The sequence below is a fragment of the Elephas maximus genome, chromosome 1, assembly GCF_024166365.1.
Source record: "Elephas maximus indicus isolate mEleMax1 chromosome 1, mEleMax1 primary haplotype, whole genome shotgun sequence".
NCBI classification, from domain to species: domain Eukaryota; kingdom Metazoa; phylum Chordata; class Mammalia; order Proboscidea; family Elephantidae; genus Elephas; species Elephas maximus.
Genome location: NC_064819.1, coordinates 54,998,398 through 55,018,384, shown reverse-complemented (window position 1 = coordinate 55,018,384; position 19,987 = coordinate 54,998,398). Strand labels below are relative to the sequence as shown.

Here is a 19,987-nt window from a genome sequence, read left to right as displayed (position 1 = left end):
AGATAATGAAACTGAGGAGACTGCACTGTCTCCAGCCCTTCTTATTTACATAAAGTCAGACAACTGAGCAACTGGTACAGCTAGGACTGGAACCCAGTCTTCTAATAAGTCGTTTGCTTAAAGGGGTTTATCCACTGACAAGGCAGCTCTTTACTGTGGACGCTGGTAGCATAGGTGGGCTTGGAGTAAAGACATTTTGTTTTTCTTAGACTAAAATACATTTTATTTCAAGATAGGATTTTTTGATTTATTTCCGCCTCCCATATATTGCTTTAAAAGTGCTGAGTTCCAAGGGCTAGCACATGGAAAAACTTACCACACACATGAAGTAACCCGTTGGTACCACCAGTCTTCCTTCCTAAATGCCATTTTCTTTTTTTTGTCACTTGTATGACCAACCCCTCTTTTCAAGTACCTAATATCCATGAACTCCTTCCAATTCTACTTATCAAAATGGGATTTTAGGAAAGAATTTTTTTTTTTCACTTAGTGTAACTCCACACTACTATCTGCGTCACGTAGATGACACAACCTTGCTTGCTGAAAGTGCAGAGGACTTGAAGCACTTACTAATGAAGATCAAAGACCACAGCCTTCCAGTATGGATTGCACCTCAACATAAAGAAAACAAAAATCCTCACAACTGGACCAATGAGCAACATCACGATAAACAGAGAAAAGATTGAAGTTGTCAAGGATTTCATTGGATCCACAATCAACAGCCATCGAAGCAGCAGTCAAGAAATCAAAAGATGCATTGCATTGGGTAAATCTGCCGCAAAAGACCTCTTTAAAGTGTTGAAGAGCAGAGATGTCACCTTGAAGACTAAGGTGCACCTGACCCAAGCCATGGTGTTTTCAGTCGCCTCCTATGCATGTGAAAGCTGGACAATGAGTAAGGAAGACCGAAGAAGAATTGATGCCTTTGAATTGTGGTGTTGGTGAAGAATATTGAATATACCATGGACTGCCAGAAGAATGAATAAATCTGTCTTGGAACAAGTACAACCAGAATGCTCCTTAGAAGCAAGGATGGCGAGACTGTGTCTTACATACTTTGGACATGTTGACGGGGGGATCAGTCCCTGGAGAAGGACATTGTGCTTGGCAAAGTACAGGGTCAGCGGAAAAGAGGAAGACCCACGACGAGGTGAATTGACACAGTGGCTGCAATAATGGGCTCAAGCATAACGATTGTAAGGATGGCTCAGGACTGGGCAGTGTTTCCTTCTGTTGTGATTGGGTCGCTATGAGTCGGAACCGACTCGACAGCACCTAACAACAACACTACTACTCTTCTGCTAGTTTTGTTTTAAACCAAATTTCTTACTATGGAATTAGAAGTTTTGCTTCTCTAGTAAAGGGAATTTTAGGAAACAGATGAAGAAGTGGATGTTTTAAATTGGGGACATTTTTCTTTACCCCCAAAATTCTGCCATGTAGATCTACTATGCTTTAGTCAATCCCATTTCTAACTAGGACGTCTTGATCTACCAACTAAGCTGTGATATCACAGAAAGGCACTTAGCAGGGAGAGTTGCTTTTCTTTGAAAGTCGTGCAAGAACAGACCTACGGAAAGCTAGGGTCATTTGTTTTTTCTCAGTGGAAGGATACAGGATGTTTATGCACTAATTGTTGTTGTTAGCTGCTGTTGAGTTGGCCCTAACTCATGACCACCCATGTACAACTGAATAGAATGCTGCCCAGTCCTCTGCCATCCCCACGATTGGTTGTGGATCAGACCATTGTGATCCATACGGTTTTCACTGACTGATTTTCAGAAGTAGATCACCAGGGAATTCTTCATAGTCTGTCTCAATCTGGAAGCTCTGCTAAAACCTGTTCAGCATCATAACAACCTGCAAGCCTACTGACAGATGGGTGGCAGCGGTGATTGTGGTGCATTGGACCACAGAGAACAGAAAACAAACTCTGTTCTCCTACATGGAATGTGGGAGTTTTACCACTGAACCTCCAATGCCCCTATGCACTTTGTTGTTAGGTGTTGTCAAGTTGGTTCCACTCATAACGGCCCTATATAAAACAGAATGAAACACTGCCCAGTCCTATGTCATCCTCACAATCATTGCTGTGCTTGAACCCATTGTTGCAGCCTTGGTGTCAATCCATCTCACTGAGGGTCTTTCTCTTTTTCACTGACCTTCCGCTTTACCAAGCATGATGTCCTTCTCCAAGGACTGAGCCCTTCTGATGACATGTCTAAGGTATGTGAGACGTAGTCTCCCCAACCTTGCTTCCAAGGAGCATTCTAGCTGTACTTCTTCTAAGACAGATTTGTTTGTTCTCTTGGCAGTCCATGGTATATTCAATATTCTTTGCCAACACCACCATTCAAAGATGTCAATTTTTCTTGGACCTTCCTGATTCATTATCCAGCTTTCGCATGCATATCAGGCAGTTGAAAACACCGTGGCTTGGGTCAGGCGCACCTTAGTCTTCAAGGTGACATCTTTGCTTTTCAACACTTTGAAGAGGTCTTTTGCAGCAGATTTGCCCAATGCAATACATTGTTTGATTTCTTGACTGCTGCTTCCATGGCTGTTGAATGTGGATCCAAGTAAAATGAAATCCTTCACTACATCAATCTTTTCTCCATTTATCATGATGCTATTTATTGGTCCAGTTGTGAGGATTTTTGTTTTCTTTATGTTGAGGTGCAATCCATACTGAAGGCTGTGGTCTTTGATCTTCTTCAGTAAGTGTTTCAAGTCCTCTTCACTTTCAGCAAGCAAGGTTGTACCATCTGCATAACACAGGTTGTTAATGAGTCTTCTTCCAATCCTGTTGCCCCATTCATATTCATATAGTCCAGTGTCTCGGATTATTTTGCTCAGCATACAGATTGACTAGATATGGTGAAAGGATACAACCCTGATGCACACGTTTCCTGACTTTAAACACGCAGTGTCCCCTTGTTCTGTTCAAACGACTGCCTCTTGACCTATGTACAGATTCCTCACGAGCACCATTAAGTGTTCTGGAATTCCCATTCTTTGCAATGTTACCCATAATTTGTAATGATCCATACAGTCGAATGCCTTTGCATAGTCAATAAAACACAGGTAAACATCTTTCTGGTATTCTCTGCTTTCAACCAGGATTGATCTGACATCAGCAATGATTTCCCTCATTCCACATCCTCTTCTGAATCCAGCTTGAATTTCTGGCAGTTCCCTGTCAATGTACTATTATAGCCACTTTTCAATTATCTTCCGGAAAATTGTACTTGCATGTGATATTAATGATATTGTTCGATAAGGGAAGGGTTTGAGAAATAATAATTTCAGCAAATGGAATGTTAAATATTCTGTTGTGAGACAACGGATTCTAATAGGAGGGTGAAGGTAGAAAATATGGACACCATAATGAAAGGGGCTGGACACAAACTGCCCCAGTTTCACCCCCTCTTCTCCTTCTGCCCCAGTTCTTCTAAACACCCAGCCTGCTGGGCTGACCTTCATCACTCTCAGCACCGTCTCCAGCCCCTCTAAACTGGAGACCAGGAGGCCACAGAAGAGATAGGAAAAGAAGAGAGGCAACGCAGAGGTTGCATCATAATAAATAGTATTGTTTAAAAAAAAGTAGCAGGGTGTGTTTCATGCCACCCCCTCCTCATTCCTTCCTCATGGATGCTTCAGAGACATTCTGCTTGCCAGTGGGACTGCGGGGAATAGGAAATACACGGTGGCTGTTTAGTTAGTGGGTGGAGGGGAGAGGAGGATGGAGAGTAATAATATGATAACACAGTAATTACGTTTTATTGAACACTTAGTATGTTCTAGGGAAACACGCTTCCTTTGACTCACAACCACCCAAAGAGGAAGGTATTCTGACCTTAATTTTAGAGCCACCACAGGAATTAGAGGAGTCCTGGTGGCCAAGTAGTTAAGAGCTTGGCTGCTAACCAAAACGTCAGCAGTTCAAATTCAACAGCCACTCTTTGCAAACCTTATGGGGAAGTTCTACTCTGTCCTATAGTGTTGCTATGAGTCAGAATCAACTTGATGGCACACACACACACACAGGAGTTAGAAGCAAGTTAGGAGTCAGCCTGCCTGGGTTCAAATCCTGGTTGTGCCAGATATGTGCTGTGTGACCTTGGGCTAGTTACTTAACCTGTCCATGAACCAGCTTCCTGGCCTTTAAAATTGGGGCAATAATACTATCACCCACCCGTGTTGGGGGTCTCCCTGGGCTACCCCCAGTTTTTATGACTCTTCTAGGAGGGTTCTCAGGGCTCAGGATATAGTCGTTACTAACAGCTTTGTTCACTACAGTGAAGTGTACAAAGCAAAATCAGGACAGGGAAAAGGCACATGGGGCGGAGTCTAGAGGAAACCAGGCGGGAACTTCCAAGGGCCCTCCCCCAGTGGAGGCACACAGGATGCTCTCAGTTCCTCCCACAGCAAGTTGTGGCAGTGCATGTGAGATGCTGTCTACCAGGGAGGCTCACAGAGACTCCACGCCCGGGGTTTTGACTGGGGGCTGGCCACACGGGCACTCTCTTCCTGAGATGTGCCAAAACTCCAGGCTCCCAGAAGGAAAACAGGTATTCGGCATAAACCATGTTATTTGCACAAACACTTAAGCAGGGTGAGCCTGTCACATCAGGGAGTGGTAGGAACCCAAGTCCTCAGTTTCCAGCCAAGACTCGCCTTGCAAGCGGGCCTCTTTAAGGATAGTGGTTTCAGGCCTGTTACATTAGCTCTTTTACTCACCACTTCATTGGATTGATGTGAGATTAAATGAGACGATACATATCCATTGGTTGCAAAGTACCTTACACCTGGGAAGCCTAAAAAATGTTGGCCATTACTATTAAATGGGAAAAGAAAACATTGAGTGAGATTTAGAATTGATTACTGAGCCAAGATTGGCTCAACTGGAATCTGAATTCACATCTGCCTACTTAATCACTTCACTCTAAACCAAAAAAAAAAAAAAACCAAACATGTTTGCCACTGAATCCAACTCATAGTGACCCTATAGAACAGAGTAGAACTGCCCCATAGAGTTTCCAAGGAGTGCCTGGCAGATTCAAACTGCCAACCCTTGGGTTAGTAGCCATAGCACTTAATCACTACGTCCCCAGGATTTCCTTCATTCTAGCATGTGCAAAAACAGCGTCCTTCTTCACATGTTGGCTGGAGACTGCAGATGGTGGATCTCTCCCTGCTCTGGCCCTCAGCAGATGGAGTCTTAAGGTAGCCGACTGTTCTGAAGCCAGCTTCCTCTGGCTATAAGCAGTGTGACACAGGGGTGGAATCCTCATTGGCTAAACCTGCACAGAGAGTGTAGACAATGCCTAGTACTTCAAGCCCCCAAGTAAGCCTATTTTGTATTTAACAAAACCTTTCCTTCCTATTTCACTAGGCATGCTTTCTTGAGGTCCCTCTTTTTGCAGGGTGTGTGTCCATAACACCCAAAGAATTTTGTTTTGTAAGGTCTGGATGAAGGAATCCTGGTGGCACAGCAGTTAAAGCACTTGGCTGCTAACAAAAAGGTGGGCGGTTTGAACCCACCAGCTGCTCCTCGAGAGAAAGATGTGGGAAGCTGCTTCTGTAAAGATTACAGCCTTGGAAACCCTATGGGGCAGTTCTACCCCGTCCTATAAGGTAGCTATGTATTGAAATCAACTCACCGGAATTTTTGTTTTTAAGGTCTGTGTAGTAAATGCATACATGATAGTTGAAATCATCCAATCGTAAATCATTTTCAGGCTTAAAAATGCTGATAAAGAAATTTCTCTTGCTGAACTCCTCCCAGTGCAAACCAGCTCATCAATCTCTTTAAATCACGGAATTCCCTCTACTTCACCTTTCACCAGGTTTCCGTGACTTTGGCTTCGACGATGGACAGTGGACATATCCAACAGCGAGCATTTGTGGCGAGAGCCCACTCAGTCTAACCAGAGAAAGCCCTGCGTTGAAACAGGGTCATTGACCGCAGTCGGTTGAGAAGAGTCTTTTAGTTGCAAACAGAAGTTTTGCAAGGAAAGAATTTTAAGTTAAAAGAAACTGCATCGTCAATGGAGTTTGCCTTCTGGTCATAAAACATGATGAAACAGAGAAAGAATAGTTTATTTCAACGTTAGTGTAGTTAGTTGTCCACAGATCTCTCTCTTCCGGTAAATGAAGCTTTTTGCAAATGTCTTCGTTCTCTCTGTCCTCCATAGTGTAGCACAGAATTGACACATGGTGACTGTCTTTGTTATCTAGTGCTGCTTTAACAGAAATACCACAAGTAAATGGCTTCAATAGGACAAAGTAGAACTGCCCCATAGAGTTTCCAAGGAGCGCCTGGCAGATTTGAACTGCTGACACTTTGGTTAGCAGCCATTGCACTTAACCACTATGCCACCAGGGTTTCCTTCTCACAGTCTAGGAGGCTGAAGTCCAAATTTAGGGCGTCAGCTCCAGGGGAAGGCTTTCTCTCTGTTGGCTCTGGAGGAAGGTCCTTGTCATCAATTTTCCCCCGGACTAGGAGCTTCTCAGAGCAGGGACCCCAGGTCCAAAGAACACACTCTGCTCCTGGCCCTACTTTCTTGGTGGTATAAGGTCCCCCTGTCTCTCTGTTTGCTTCTCTCTTTTACATCTCAAAAGAAATTGACTCAAACAAAACTTATTCTTATAGATGGAGTCCTGCCTTATTAACATAACTGCCTCTAATCCTGCTTCATTAACATCACAGAGATAGGATTTATAACACATAGGAAAATCACATCAGATGACAAAATGATGGACAATCATAAAATATTGGGAATCATGGCCTAGCCAAGTTGACAAACATTTTTGGAGGACACAATTCAATCCATAACAGTGATTGTTCAATAAATGTCTGTCCATTAACATTCAGGGGGACACTGGGGTTCACTGGTAGAGTTCTTGCCTTCCACGTAGGAGAACCGCCTCGGATTCCCGGCCAGTGCACCTCATACGCAGCCACCACCCATCTGTCAGTGGAGGCGTGTGTGTTGCTATGATGCTGAACAGGTTCCAACGAAGCTTCCAAACTAAAACAGACTAGGAAGAAAAGCCTGGTGATCTACTTTTGAAAATCAGCCAACGAAAACCCTATGAATCACAACAGTCTGATCCAAAACCTATCATGGAGACTGGGCAGCATTTTGTTTCCTTGTCCATGGGGTCACCATGCGTCGGTGGTCACTTTCAGTCGGAGGCCGGCCTGATGACAGCCAACAACAACATTAACATCGAATTCCTAATACATTTCCATCTAAGAAAAGAGATTCACCTTCGGGATGGTGGTTTATGACATACCCTGTGAGCAGGTGGGCACTTCCGGGATGACTATCATGAGCACAGCGCTAAACTTGGACACCTAGGTGAGTCTCTCCCTCTGGTGAGAAAAGTGGGCAAGAGAAGGGAGCTATAGTGAAAGAACCATGCGCTGGGGTTGTTTAATATCGTTGTTTAAAGAGTAAGTAATAGAATCTAGAAAAGCTAAGATGTGGGGCTCAGGCAATGTGGAGATAGCTCCGGATGCTGTAGCTGGGCTGGTCCAAGGATGCTACTGAAAGGCTTAAGATGTGTGCAGAGGAAAAGCAAAAGGCAGAAACCACGAAATGAAGAAGAGAGAAAAAGAAAGCAATGGAAATGGAACACAATGCTAGCCTAGCACAATTCATGAAGATTTTCTAATTCTTTCTGATGCCGTCTCCCAGATATGCCTTGGCTATCTGGGCCTCTGGACGTTTGCTCAGGCTACCTTGTCCTTCCTACCCATCTGGCAGGCTTCGCTCACAAACCACCTCCTTCTCCAGGTGGGCTTTTCTTGACAGCCCCAGCCCACCCCAGCCCCCACTGCTTTCTCCCTTCTCCAAACTCATATATCTTCCTTTGTGATGTTGAATATTGTTCCTTAGGGTAACAATTAGATCTTATATGTTTTTGTATACTCCTAAGCTTCTTATACAAAAATGGCATGCTTTCTGTTCTCTTATCAGCAACCAGGATTTCTTAGCCACCTATGTGAATGGGGTAAAAAGAGGGTGCTATCTAGGATTTGGTCTTATTTCAACCAGGGCCTCCTTTTCTCCAACTCTGATCCCATTTGCACTGCTGTTTAAGTACAAAGGATTCCATTAGCAGGTTTACATCAGGCTGTTTTCCTGTTTCCAGGTCACAATGCTTAATTCTGGAGACCATTACTCAACTATGGCACTGTTTCCAAGATCGGATACCTCAAAAGTAAATGACAATAAGAAAAATAAACAAACACGTAAAACAAAGTCACATACGCATACATACGCAGGACACACATGCACACACCTAGGTGAGTCTCTCCCTCTGGTGAGAAAAGTGGGCAAGAGAAGGGAGCTATAGTGAAAGAACCATGCGCTGGAGTTGTGTAGAATTTGGCCTATCTCTAGAGTTTGAAGGAACCCTCTGCTATGTGCCCTCTCTGTTCTTTCTGTTCTATTGCTCTGCTCTTGTGAAGACTTCTCAGCCTTCTCTCAAAAGCTCCATGCCGGCAGAGAGTGGCTCTCTTCCCACACAATTCTTACTTGTGACAAGGATTTCAGTTTGTTCTCTTCCCCATGCATCTCCTTAAATTATCAGCAGACTATTGGTCATGTTCCCCTTTCAGTTGCTCTGCTGCTGATCTGTGCCGCATTTTGTATTCACAACCCTTTCTTCTTTCCTCATATGTCACACCCTCTTCTCCCCGAGGGCACCCATGTTTTTGTTTGGTATCTGTAGCACCAGAGACTGAGTCTTTTTCTAACAGCAGTTTCCCTGGAACTGCAGAATTTGGAGCTGGCAAGGGCTGTGATCTCTCTGCTCCATGATGCTCTGACACACTGAGGTTTGCGGGATTCTACCACCGAGGTAGATAGTTTAGTTAGGACTTACACACTGACCTCTGCTAATAGACCAACATCCTCCTTGTGTCACGATATGGGCGGGAATTTCAGAAGATTATTTGTTTGATACAACTGTCAATCACACTGCTTCAAGATGTGGTTTGTCCCTCAATGGCATGAAATGAGTCGCAAGGGAACAGCTACCCAGCAACAAGATGGTGCACCACTATGTTACCTGTACTGGCTGTCATCCTGTCAGCTCCAACTCATGGAGAACTGTAGAACTGTGCTCCATAGGGCTTCAGTAGCTAATTTTCAGAAGTAGATCACCAGGCCTATCTCCTGAGGTGCCTCTGGGTGGAGTTGAACCTCTAACCTTTTGATGAGCAGCTGAACACTTTAAGCATTTGTACCAGCCAGGGATTCCACCAACATGTTAAACCAAACCCACTGCTGTCGAGTAGATTCCAACTCATAGCGATCCTGTAGGACAAAGTAGAACTGTCCCATAGGGTTTCCAAGGCTATAAATCTTTACAGAAGTAGACTACCCTATCTTTTTCCCATGGAACAGCTGGTAGGTTCAAACCACCAACCTTTTGGTTGGCAGCCAAGCACTTTAACCACTGCTCCACCAGGGCTCACCAGCATGTTAAGTTCTCCCAATTAGAGAAGATCTTGATGGCAAAAACAGTGTTTAATGAATAGGATGCCAGTCTTATGTGGTGGATCTCCTTGAAGTCCTGGTTAACAATATGTGGAAATTTGTTTGGGATATTGTGAAAGAGGAAAATTACCAGCTCTGCCTGACAATCATTACAGACCTAAAAGCAGCACTGAAGGACCTGAGCGCTTAAACCTCTTTAAGGATTGCCTAGTGTCTTAGTCATCTAGTGCTACTATAACGGAAATACAGCAAGTGGATGGCTTCAACAAAGTTTGTTCTCTTACAGTCTAGTAGGCTACAAGTCCAAATTCAGGGCGTCACCTCCCAGGGAAGGCTTTCTCTGTTGGCTCTGGAGGAAGGTCCTTGTCATCAATCTTCCCCCGGTATAGGAGCTTCTCAGCACAGGGACCCCAGGTCCAAAGCGCATTTCTCCTGGCACTGCTTTCTTGGTGATATGAGGTCTCTTTGGGGAAAGACTGATAGGTTCTTTATCGTTTTTTAAGGGCATTTAGTCTTGCTTTCAGTTATTGAGCTCTGTGGCTGTGAATTGGCTTAAACTGTAAAATTAATACATATTTTGGGGGGATGCAAATCAATCCATAACACCTAGTTTCCCCCTAGTAGTGGTAATGTGCATAACCAATAAAACCAAACCCGTTGCTGGCAAGTCAGTTCTGACTCCTAGCTACCTTATAGGACAGTAGAACTTCCCCATAAGGTTTCCAAGGAGCGCTGGTGGATTTGGACTGCCGACCTTTATGGTAAGCAGCTGAGTGCTCCAGTGTCCATAGGTAAGCCACACTATTTCTGGTTTTCTTGTTTCTCTGTTGCCTACAATCGTGTAAACTTGGCCCCTCTCTCAGTATTTTAGTCTTCTCAGCCAGTGGCATCACTAGAGGGGTAGGGACCGCACCAGGTGACACTTTTAGAGGGGGGTGACACCAAAATGATATTGTCTATGAAATTTTTGTACAGTGTTTCAGCAGAAATTTATTGTCTTTCATAAAAACATCCCTGTAGTTAGTTATAACAACAAAAGATTTTTTTTGTAAGCTCAGCTTACATGTATCAGTATACCTACAAGGCTAAAACTCTACACTAATTTACTTTTTGAACCTTCAGATGCGCTCAGATCAGAGCTGTCATTATGACCCAATTACACCGACGCTTGAATCATGTGGTTTTGTCTGTACGTGCTATAAGCATGCACTGTTATTTTCATTGCTGCCGGTGCTTTTATAATCACGAATTTTGTCAAATTCTCTGGTGTTTTAGCTACAATATTGTGGTAATTAGCATGGGGAGAGGGGGTGAGACCATGTATTATTGCACTGGATGACACCAATCCTAGTGATGCCACTGTCCTCAGCCTTCTATGAAGGAGCCCTGGTGGCCAAACGGTTAAGCCCTCAGCTGTTAATCAAAAGGTCAGTGGATCAAACCCACCAGTGGCTCCACAGGAGAAAAGACCTGATATTTTGCTCTTATAAAGGTTATAGCCTAGGAAACCCTATGGGGCAGTTCTTTTCCATCTTATGGGTCGGAATCAACTTTACGGCTCACAACAGCAGCCTCTATGAATGGTAAGAGTTATTTTCAGTCTCTTCCTGCAGCACAACACCACCCATCACCACATAGTCTTCCACGTATAGGACTGGACACATTTTTTAAAGAAAAAAGAATATTATGTCTTGATTCCAGGCCAAGAGATAGTGATTAAGAGTGACACGCAGGCCACGTTTCCTCCTGCCCCACAAGCCTGACCACCTCCCACCACCAGGCTTCCTATTGGCTATCTCCAAGGAAAATAACCAGTTTCCTCTGCAGTGACTTGATTCTCCAAATTATATGTAAATGAAAAGCTTTAAAAACCCTGGACTTTATTATCTAACATGATATTTTCCTGTTAACCAGGTTCGGAGGTGCTTCCAGAAACACAAATGCCGTTAACACTTGAGAACTTCAGGACACACCCGGCCAAGTCCCCAGGCCAGTTTGCACTGGAAAATAGGCACTTCTGCCGCTCATTGCGTCAGGGGACGAGCATTGTTCCTGTCGGGTAGCTGACTTATGCAATGGCAGAGCCTTTGTCCTTTCAGCTGTGAATAGTCACCACCTGAGGCAGAAGGGGCTGTTTCTCCTCGTTGCCACAGATTTGGCTGTTCAGTTAGGCTGATGTAGAGCTAATTTAGAAAGGAATATTTCTCTTTAAGTATAGGTTCTGATCCAAACCAAACCCCTTTGCCAGGGTGGTGATGGGAAGACCCTGTGTCTTCTGCCAGTTTGGGCACACAACCTGTTTTCTCAGGGGTAACAGGACTGTATGCCAGCTACTCAACTGTCCCTTTGCAGTGCCATCAGGGAAGCAAAAGTCTGCAATATGGAGGGGGATTATCTTTTTAAATGCTAGTAGTAGTAGTAGTAATATTTATGTTTGCTTTCTGGGTGCTGTCTCCTATTTCAAGCAGTTACATAAAAGCTGCAAAGCCACTTAAACCCGATCTGAATGTTCCTCTCGAATTTGGACTCTACACTCCTGTATTTAGTGGCTTATAGTGGTTGGTGGCTTCTCTTCCTTTCGAACTTTGTTTGGGGCGTGTCTGGCCCTGAAGTCTGCGGTACAGCCCTGTGTAGTTCTCTGTGGTCCAAGAAACATTTCTGGGACTAGTGATGCTGGGTAGAATGAGGGTGCCAGGGTGCCTGCAGCTGTTTGAGTCCCGACAAAGAAGGAAAGCAAGCCACAGGACAGCAGGAGGACTGGGCAGAAGTGGACAGCACACAGCCTGAGCAGGGGTTTGGGGTGGCCACTTTTCGGCTTCCAGAGGGATGAATCAGTTACCATCCAGTTGATTCCTATTCATGGCAACCTTATGTGTGTCAGAGTAGAACTGTGCTCCATAGCCTTTTCAATGGCTGATTTTTTGTAAATAAATCACTGGGCCTTTCTTCTGAGGCACCTCTGGGTGGGTGGGAACGGTCTAACTTTAGGTTAGCAGCCGAGCATGTTAACTGTTTGCACCACTCCGAGACACTTCCAGAGAGATAATGGCAAATTCACCCACAGAAAGAAAGAGTAACATCAACTAGCCTGTGCCTATGTAATGACCCAGCAAATTAATTTAGAAAACTTAAATAGGACAGCAAGCTAAAGAAAGCCAGCGAGAAGTTGGTGGGTGAAAAGTAAATCTAACAGCCTTGAGAAAATGAAAAACGAAGAAAAAATGGTCTTTGAGTGAGTCCAGTGTGCTGAGCTGGAGGCCCCAGGCCAGAATGCACGCAGCTGCTTCTTTGTTTTCAGCACAAAGCCCCCTAAAGCCGAGAGCAGGAAATCCTGTCGTTCCCACCCATGTCCTCCACCAAGGTCCCAGGGGACAACATTCCCAGCTCCTTATTTGGACAACAGAAACCTTTCTTACACTCTGATGGGTGTAGTCAAGATATTCCTTACAAAGTTGGTTGAAAGGTCACTGTCATTAAAACCAATAAAACATTTATCCGTGCAGTTATTCATCAATAATTTACTGAGTGCTATATGGGAGGGAGGGGGGGAATCCCTAGTGGTGCAGTGATTATACACTCAGCTGCTAACTGAAAGGTCAGCTGTTCAAACCCACTAGCTGTTCCTTGGGAGAAAAGACCTGGCTATCTGCTCCCAAAAAGACTATAGCCTAGGAGAACACATGGGGCAGTAGTACTCTGTCCTATAGGATCGCTATGAGTTGGAATCCACTCAATGGCACACAACAACAACAACAACACAGAGGCCCTGGGGGAAGAAGGTCCCCAGGTGGTAAAAAGAGGTTTGCACTTGACTACTAACTAAAAATTGGCAGTTCGAGCCCACTCAGCAGCATCTCAGAAGAAAGGCCTGGCAAATTACTTCTGTGAAGGTTATAGCCAAATTCTATGGAGCAGTTCTACTCTGTGATCCATGGGCTTGCCATGAGTCAGAATTGAGTTGAATGATGATTCAGTGGTAGAAGTTTCTCCTTCCGTGTGAGGGGCTGGTTTCGATTCCTGACCAATGCACCTCAAGCAGAGCCACCACTGTCTGTCAGTGGACGCTTGTGTGTTGCTATGATGCTGAACAGGTTTCAGCAGAACTTCCAGACTAAGACAGACTAGGAAGAAAGGCCTGGTGATCTACTGCCAAAAATCAATTAATGAAAGCCCTATGGATCACAAAATTCCAATCCTATTGTGTATGGGGTCTCCATGAGTGGGGGGTGTCTCAATGGCAGCTAATAACAACAACAGCATTCTAGAAGGAGGTGAAAGGGGGATGTTTCAATAATCACAAAGATTAAAAGAACCAGAGAAAAGGCTCAAGTGAGCTTAAGATCTAGAAAAATCCTACCAAAATAGCTCACCCCTACCTAGAAGTTTTTTCCGAAGGCAAATTCCCTGGCCTCACCCCAGCCCTGCTGAATCAGAAACCCTGGGGCTGGGGCACTACGATCCCGATTTTAACATGCTCTCCCCTCCTCTGCTCCCCCTCCTCCACCCCCATGCATGGAAACTTTGAGAAGTATGGGAACATGGTGTCTCAAACAATGGCGTGCATTGCTAATTTGTGAGGTTCATGGAAAGTGATTTATCATTAATGATTGTTCATATGCCACTATTTGTGAATAATTTATGTCACCTGAAAAAAATTTTAGCAATATAGATCCCTGGCTCCACCCCAATCCTGAGGAGTCAGAATCTCCAGGTGTGGTAGCCAGGAATGTCTGTACGTAGTTTTAAAGCTCCCCAGGTGACTCTTATGATCAGCCAGGTGTGAGAACCACTGGTCCATAAGAGCCATTTGTCCTGTTACAAAGAAAAATAAATCATGGAATTCTTGAGGGAGGTCCCTCAGAAAGCAGGCTTTCCTGCTACCAACAAATCTTATGCAACCAAAACCCATTGCCATCAAGTTGATTCAGACTCGTAGCGACCCTGTAGGACCCCTGATTTTTTAAACATAAAGGTGAAACGACTCACTAGAGCGGAAGTAGAGCTTGTTGAGTGCCTTTCTCCTTCTGCAGAGGCTGCTGTGGCCCTTTTAAAAACCTGGAGTCCCCAAAATATGGTTTGAAACCATTGATAGTTCTGCCACTCCCTCTTTCCCCACCCCACTCCTGCCCCCATTCGTTGATAAAGAAACTGAGGCTCAGAGGAGGAAAGTTACCTGACCAAGCTAGGGATACAAGTAACCAACTGTATAGGTTTGCCCAGGACTAAGGGTGTCACCAGGACTCAGGACAAACCAGGACGAGTTGGTCACCCCAGGTCAGAGCTGAGACTAAGCCCATGCTTGTTCTGCCTGTCGGATGGTTCGCCTTGTTGTTGTTGTTATAAGGGCAAATTTCTGCAAGTAGAATTCAGGCTACTATTTTTTTCTTTCTTTTTAAAATTTGTTTTCATGTTCTCATTCCAGAAGGATGTAATGAAGTAGTACCCTTCTTGTCGTGTCAATTCCGACAACTGGCGACCCCATGTATGTCAGAGTAGAACTGCCCCCCATAGGGTTTTCAAGGCTGCGGCCTTTGGAAGCAGATTGCCAGGCCATTCTCCTGTGGTGCCTCAGGGTTGATTTGAATCGCCAACCTTTTTTGTTGGTAGCCCAGCACTTAACCATTTGTGCCACCCAGGGACTCTGAGAGGAGGAGGGATTTGTTCTTGTAACAGGAAAGAGCTTTGGGACAACTAGATACAGGGCTCAGTCTCACGAGGACTGGGTCTCTCTCTCCAACGCTGAGTGTCGAAGACTGGCTCTGCCAACACACAGCAAGATGGCCGCCCGCAGCTCCAGGTACACATCCTCATCTCCCGGAAACTCAGTGGTTTTTGTAGACCTCCCTAGGAGTATCTCTCTTAGGCTGATGTGTGTCATGTGCCCATGTGTAAACCAATTACTGTGGCCGGGACATGGACTACCCTGATTGGCCAGGCCTCGTGCATGTGCTCATCCCTAGCACCAGGGACTGAGAATAAAGGCAAGTCCCCAAAGGAAAATCAGAATGTGGCTCCCAGACTCAGGGAAGGAATGGATGCTGTGCAACGAAACAGTAGATGCCCATTGTTGCCTTAAATTGAACCAAGAACCCCCATCCGTGAGATCTGGTCACTTCAGCACTAGTATAGCGCAGTTTCTTCCTCCTTGCACACTCAGCCCAAGTCTAGGCAATATTCTAACCTGGGGTTAGCACACCCGGCTGCTCACTGAAAGACTGGAGGTTTGAGTCCATCCAGACGCACCTCGGAAGAAAGGTCTGGCGATCTACAGCTGAAAAACCAGCCATTGAAAACCCTATGGAGCACAGTTCTACTCTCACACACATGGGGTCGCCATGAGTTAGAATCGACTCCCTGAAAACTTCTTTTTTTTTTTTTTTTCTGGTGTATCCTACCCTGAAACACCAGGCTGCCTTCAAGCCCGCATGATCCCAAGGCCATCATTGGTTCTAATGTTTAAGATGTGCATTATATTTGGCTGAAGCTCGCAGCAGGACCAGGACCAATGGGACCCCATCAGATTAAATGATGAGTGAGTCTTTGCAGGGGTCCCAAATATGGAGCGCCTCAAAGTTGGGAGCTGGTGACTCAGGCCTCTTGTGCCCCAGCTGGCCCCGCGGGTTGGTGACATGTGACTTGGCCTTTTCTTCAAGACGTCCCATAGAAAAGGAATAAATAGCCTTGCAGCTCTTTCTTTTTCTTCCTTCCTTTCTTCCTGTAATTCATACTCAGGGCAACTCTGCTTTGTTCAAACCACAGCATTTCATGTTGTCCTGCAAGTTCTGACACAGCTGCTGGCTTTGTTCTTGTCGACGTCTGTGAAGCCGGGGTAAAGACATACCTTGTGGCTAGTTTTTAGTCTGTAAACCTTATCCCTTGTTAAAGCTGAAATCTTAGATTAAATCTGCATGGAAATGCCAGCTCCCCCAGACCCGTGAAGTGAATTACTGCTCTGTCTTGTGTGTACTGTGCCCTTCCACCCCCACGGTGAGTTAAGAAGGCCTTTCCCCCTTTTACAACATGCTGCTTTCTCTTATCCATCAGTAAGGCGGTGTTTTAGGTCTTTGTAAGCAGCGTTTCTCCCCTTCTTGATCAACCTACTTGTACCCTATCCAATCCATTGTATTTTATACATAAAATATTTTGTGACCAGCTTTTTAATTTTAAGGGTAGGCCTTAGGAGTGTTTATTTCATAAGTTTATAAACCCTTCAGAGTCCCTGGGTGGTACAAATGGTGAATGCACTTGGCTGTTAACAGAAAGGTTGGAGGTTCGATTCCACCCAGAGGGACCTTGGAAGAAAGGCCTGGTGATCTACTTCTGAAACACCAGCCATTGGACACCCTGTGGAGCACAGTTCTACTCAGACACATATGGGTCACCAGGAGTCAGGGTCAACTTGATGGCAACTGATTTTTTTTTTTCCATGAACACTTCAGCCATGTGGACTCTGACTCGTAGTGGAATCAGGAAAGAGAGAGCAAGAGAAAAATAGGGACAAAAAATGATTCTTTAATCTCGGCAGCCAAAAGGAGATCCTGATCTTCTTAGAGAATGCTTGCTCAGAAACAGCTTGAGACCCTGAGAGAAGCATCTCAAGATAGAGGGAAAGGGACTACCCAGGAAAGTAAAAGTTAAAAGGATAAGAGAACCCCGTGAGCAAAGAGGCCAGGACGTAAATGCGTTTGAAGAGCTTACTATGTGCTGTATAGAAGCCCTGGTGGTATAGTGGTTAAAGCACTTGGCTGCTAACCAAAAGGTCGGCAGTTAGAACCCACCAGCTGCTCTGCAGGAGGAAGACATTGTAGTCTGCTTCCATAAAGATTACAGTCTTGGAAACCCTATGGGGCAGTTTTACTCTGTCCTACAGGATCGCTCGCTACGAGTTGGAATCGAGTCAACGGCAGTGAAATGTGTCTTATATATTTTTATCACATTAGACCCTCAGGTACCTCTACCAAATAATTGCTATTATCCTCATTTAATAGACAGGAAAGCTGAGGCTCGGGGTAATAATTAGATCCAGGTCAATGCATCGTTATTATCATTGCCACTCTTATCACCAACAGCCATCAGTTCTTGCATGCCTGCTGTGAACCCAGGACATTACATACATTTATTCAAAGCTTCACAGCTCTGGAAAATAGAGATTGTCAGCATCATACAGATGAAGAAACTGAAGTTCTAAGAGCTTAAGCAACTTGCCTAAAGCCACTGCGCTATAAATTAACTGAGCCAGAATTCGAATTCAGGTCTTTCTGACCCTTAAGACTGTTCTTCGCGTGACGCCATGTTGCCAGGGGACATTCAGGAACCCAAATTAAGGTTTACCTAGCTTCAGAGAAAGCAGCTATAAAAAGAAACTGAATAGTTATACCTCACACCTAGCAAAACAAAACAACATAAAATGAGTACGTTCCTTGGAGAACAAGTAAGAGTGAAAGGAAAGGGGCTGGCTAGCTTAGTGGTGGTGGGAAGGTTAGCTAATCAAAAAAACAAATGCCAGAGATCAATTATGATGTTAAGCCAAAGCCAGCTGGGCAGAGCGTCTGAAGTGTAACCGTCTATACTCCCCACCAGGAGAGGATTAATCTGCCCCACCCTGGGCCCTGGGTGGCTGATTGGACGTCTTGGATGTAAGCGACTCACTTCTCTAGAGGAGAAGCCAGTGGCCCTCAAGGGAAAAACTGGGGTTCCCAAGTCCTATGCTTCAGCAGATAAACCCTGTGTCCTAGGTGAAGGGGTAGAAGAGAAAGGGCTTGTTAAACCTGAAGAAGAGGACACAAGGGATGGAGTGGGATAGGCAAAGGGTCTTCAGATGTGAAGAGCACTGCAGGTGGAAGGGCAGGGAGATGCGAGGGCAGAAACATTCTCGTCTTCTTATAAATGGCAGCTTTGGGCTCCACTTGAGCCCAAATTTTGCTGACAACTTGGTCTGCCTCCCAGTGGAGTGAACTGTCTGTCAGGAGAACACTGAAGTCAAATCTTGGAGAGAATTTCCTTAGTATTCTCTAACAACTGCTTAAAACCCTTTAGAGCTGCCCTGCTGTCTTTAGGATAAAGTCCTAACTCCTTGAAAAGGCCTACCAAGCCCTTCATCATCCGACCCCTGCTGACTGCTCCAGCCTGGTCTCCCAACGCTCCCGCAGCTTGGATTTCACACTCCAGCCACGGGACTTCTTGCAGTTCCCTTCAGTGTGTGAGGAGCTCAGTCACTGTCTTCCTCCCTCCCTGCCTCGCTTCCCCTCTCCACCCCTCCTTTCCTTCGTCCCACCTCTTTATCTCTCTGACCTGCATGGCCAGTACATGCTCTAAACTCTTTCTGGAATATCTTTTTTTCACCCTTTGATCTTTTGGCTTGCTCCTTTGCTTCCTTCAAGACTCCACCTCTTCCAACAAGCTTTTTCTGATCCTCCAACCCTGGGCTGGAGTCCCTGGGTGGTACAAATGGTTAGTGTGCTCAGCTAGAAGGTTCGAGTCCACGCAGAGGTGACTTAGAACAAAGGCCTGGTGGTCTACTGCCAAAAAATCAGATGTTGAAAACCCTGTGACCTACTTCCAAAGTATCAGCCGTTGAAAACCCTATAGAGCACAGTTCTGCTCCAACACACACGAGGAGCCATGAGTTGGAATCCAATCTATGGCAGCTGGTAACCCTGGGCTACATTCCCCTCCCCTGAGCTCCTTGAGCAGACAATCACACTGTGAATCCATGTGGCCCAATTGCTCGCTTACTTGTCTGTCTCCCTCCCTTGAGGTAAGTGACAGCGTCTCATTGTAATCTTGGTCTTCGCCTTCAGCATCCACTAGCATGTCTGGTACAGCATAGGTGCTCAGTCAACATGTTGACCAGCTGATGACATTGTGGGGAGGTCAGGCCTGCTGACCTCTAAGATCCCTTTCACTCTGGTAGTCTTCGAATCTGTATTTCTGCTTCCATATGTAGTCATAGAGGAAGTCCTCAAAGCCAGATGATGGGATTTCTTCTGTTTGGTCTTTGCAGTTGTAATCAGGGCATTTGAAAGAGAAACTGAACCAAGAGAAAAAACAGTCTTGATGAGGCAAGTGTTGCGAAATGACTAGTTATGTAATAGTGACCTTGGCCTCTGAGAACATTCTTGGCCCTGCCCAGATTATATGAGGCTTTGTATGGGGTAAGCCTTGTGCTTGGGCCACGAGAACGATCGTCAAAACCTTGACTAGAGTCTTCAAAAGCACCTTCTCCCTCAGCGGATTGCCTCTCAAGGTCATCCTTGACACCTGATATCCTCGCCTTGATTGATTTCCTAAAGACTGGGTGTAAATGAAAATATGTTATCTAAATGGCATAGCCCTTGAAGCTATTTTCAGCCATTGGAAGAGCCAATTATAAATGTTTTTGTTGTTAGTGGCTCATGGTAGCCCCCTTAGTGTCAGAGCAGAAGTGTGCTCCATAGAGTTTTTGAGGCTGTGACCTTTTGGAAGAATATCCC

At 45.1% G+C, this 19,987-nt stretch overlaps 1 protein-coding gene across 3 annotated transcripts in view; it reads left to right on the top strand.

The window, feature by feature from the left end:
* The window catches only part of NEDD9 (neural precursor cell expressed, developmentally down-regulated 9), a 217,636-nt gene that overhangs the window by 19,522 nt on the left and 178,127 nt on the right, over positions 1 to 19,987 (top strand). Inside the window, exon 1 of one of the 3 annotated variants that reach the window (XM_049883429.1) lies at positions 6,007 to 7,367. The exons of the other annotated variants lie outside the window; for them this stretch is intronic. The gene's annotated coding sequence lies outside the window, so the exon portion shown is untranslated. Of the gene's footprint in view, positions 1 to 6,006; positions 7,368 to 19,987 lie in introns of those variants that run through there. 3 annotated transcript variants of the gene reach the window in all.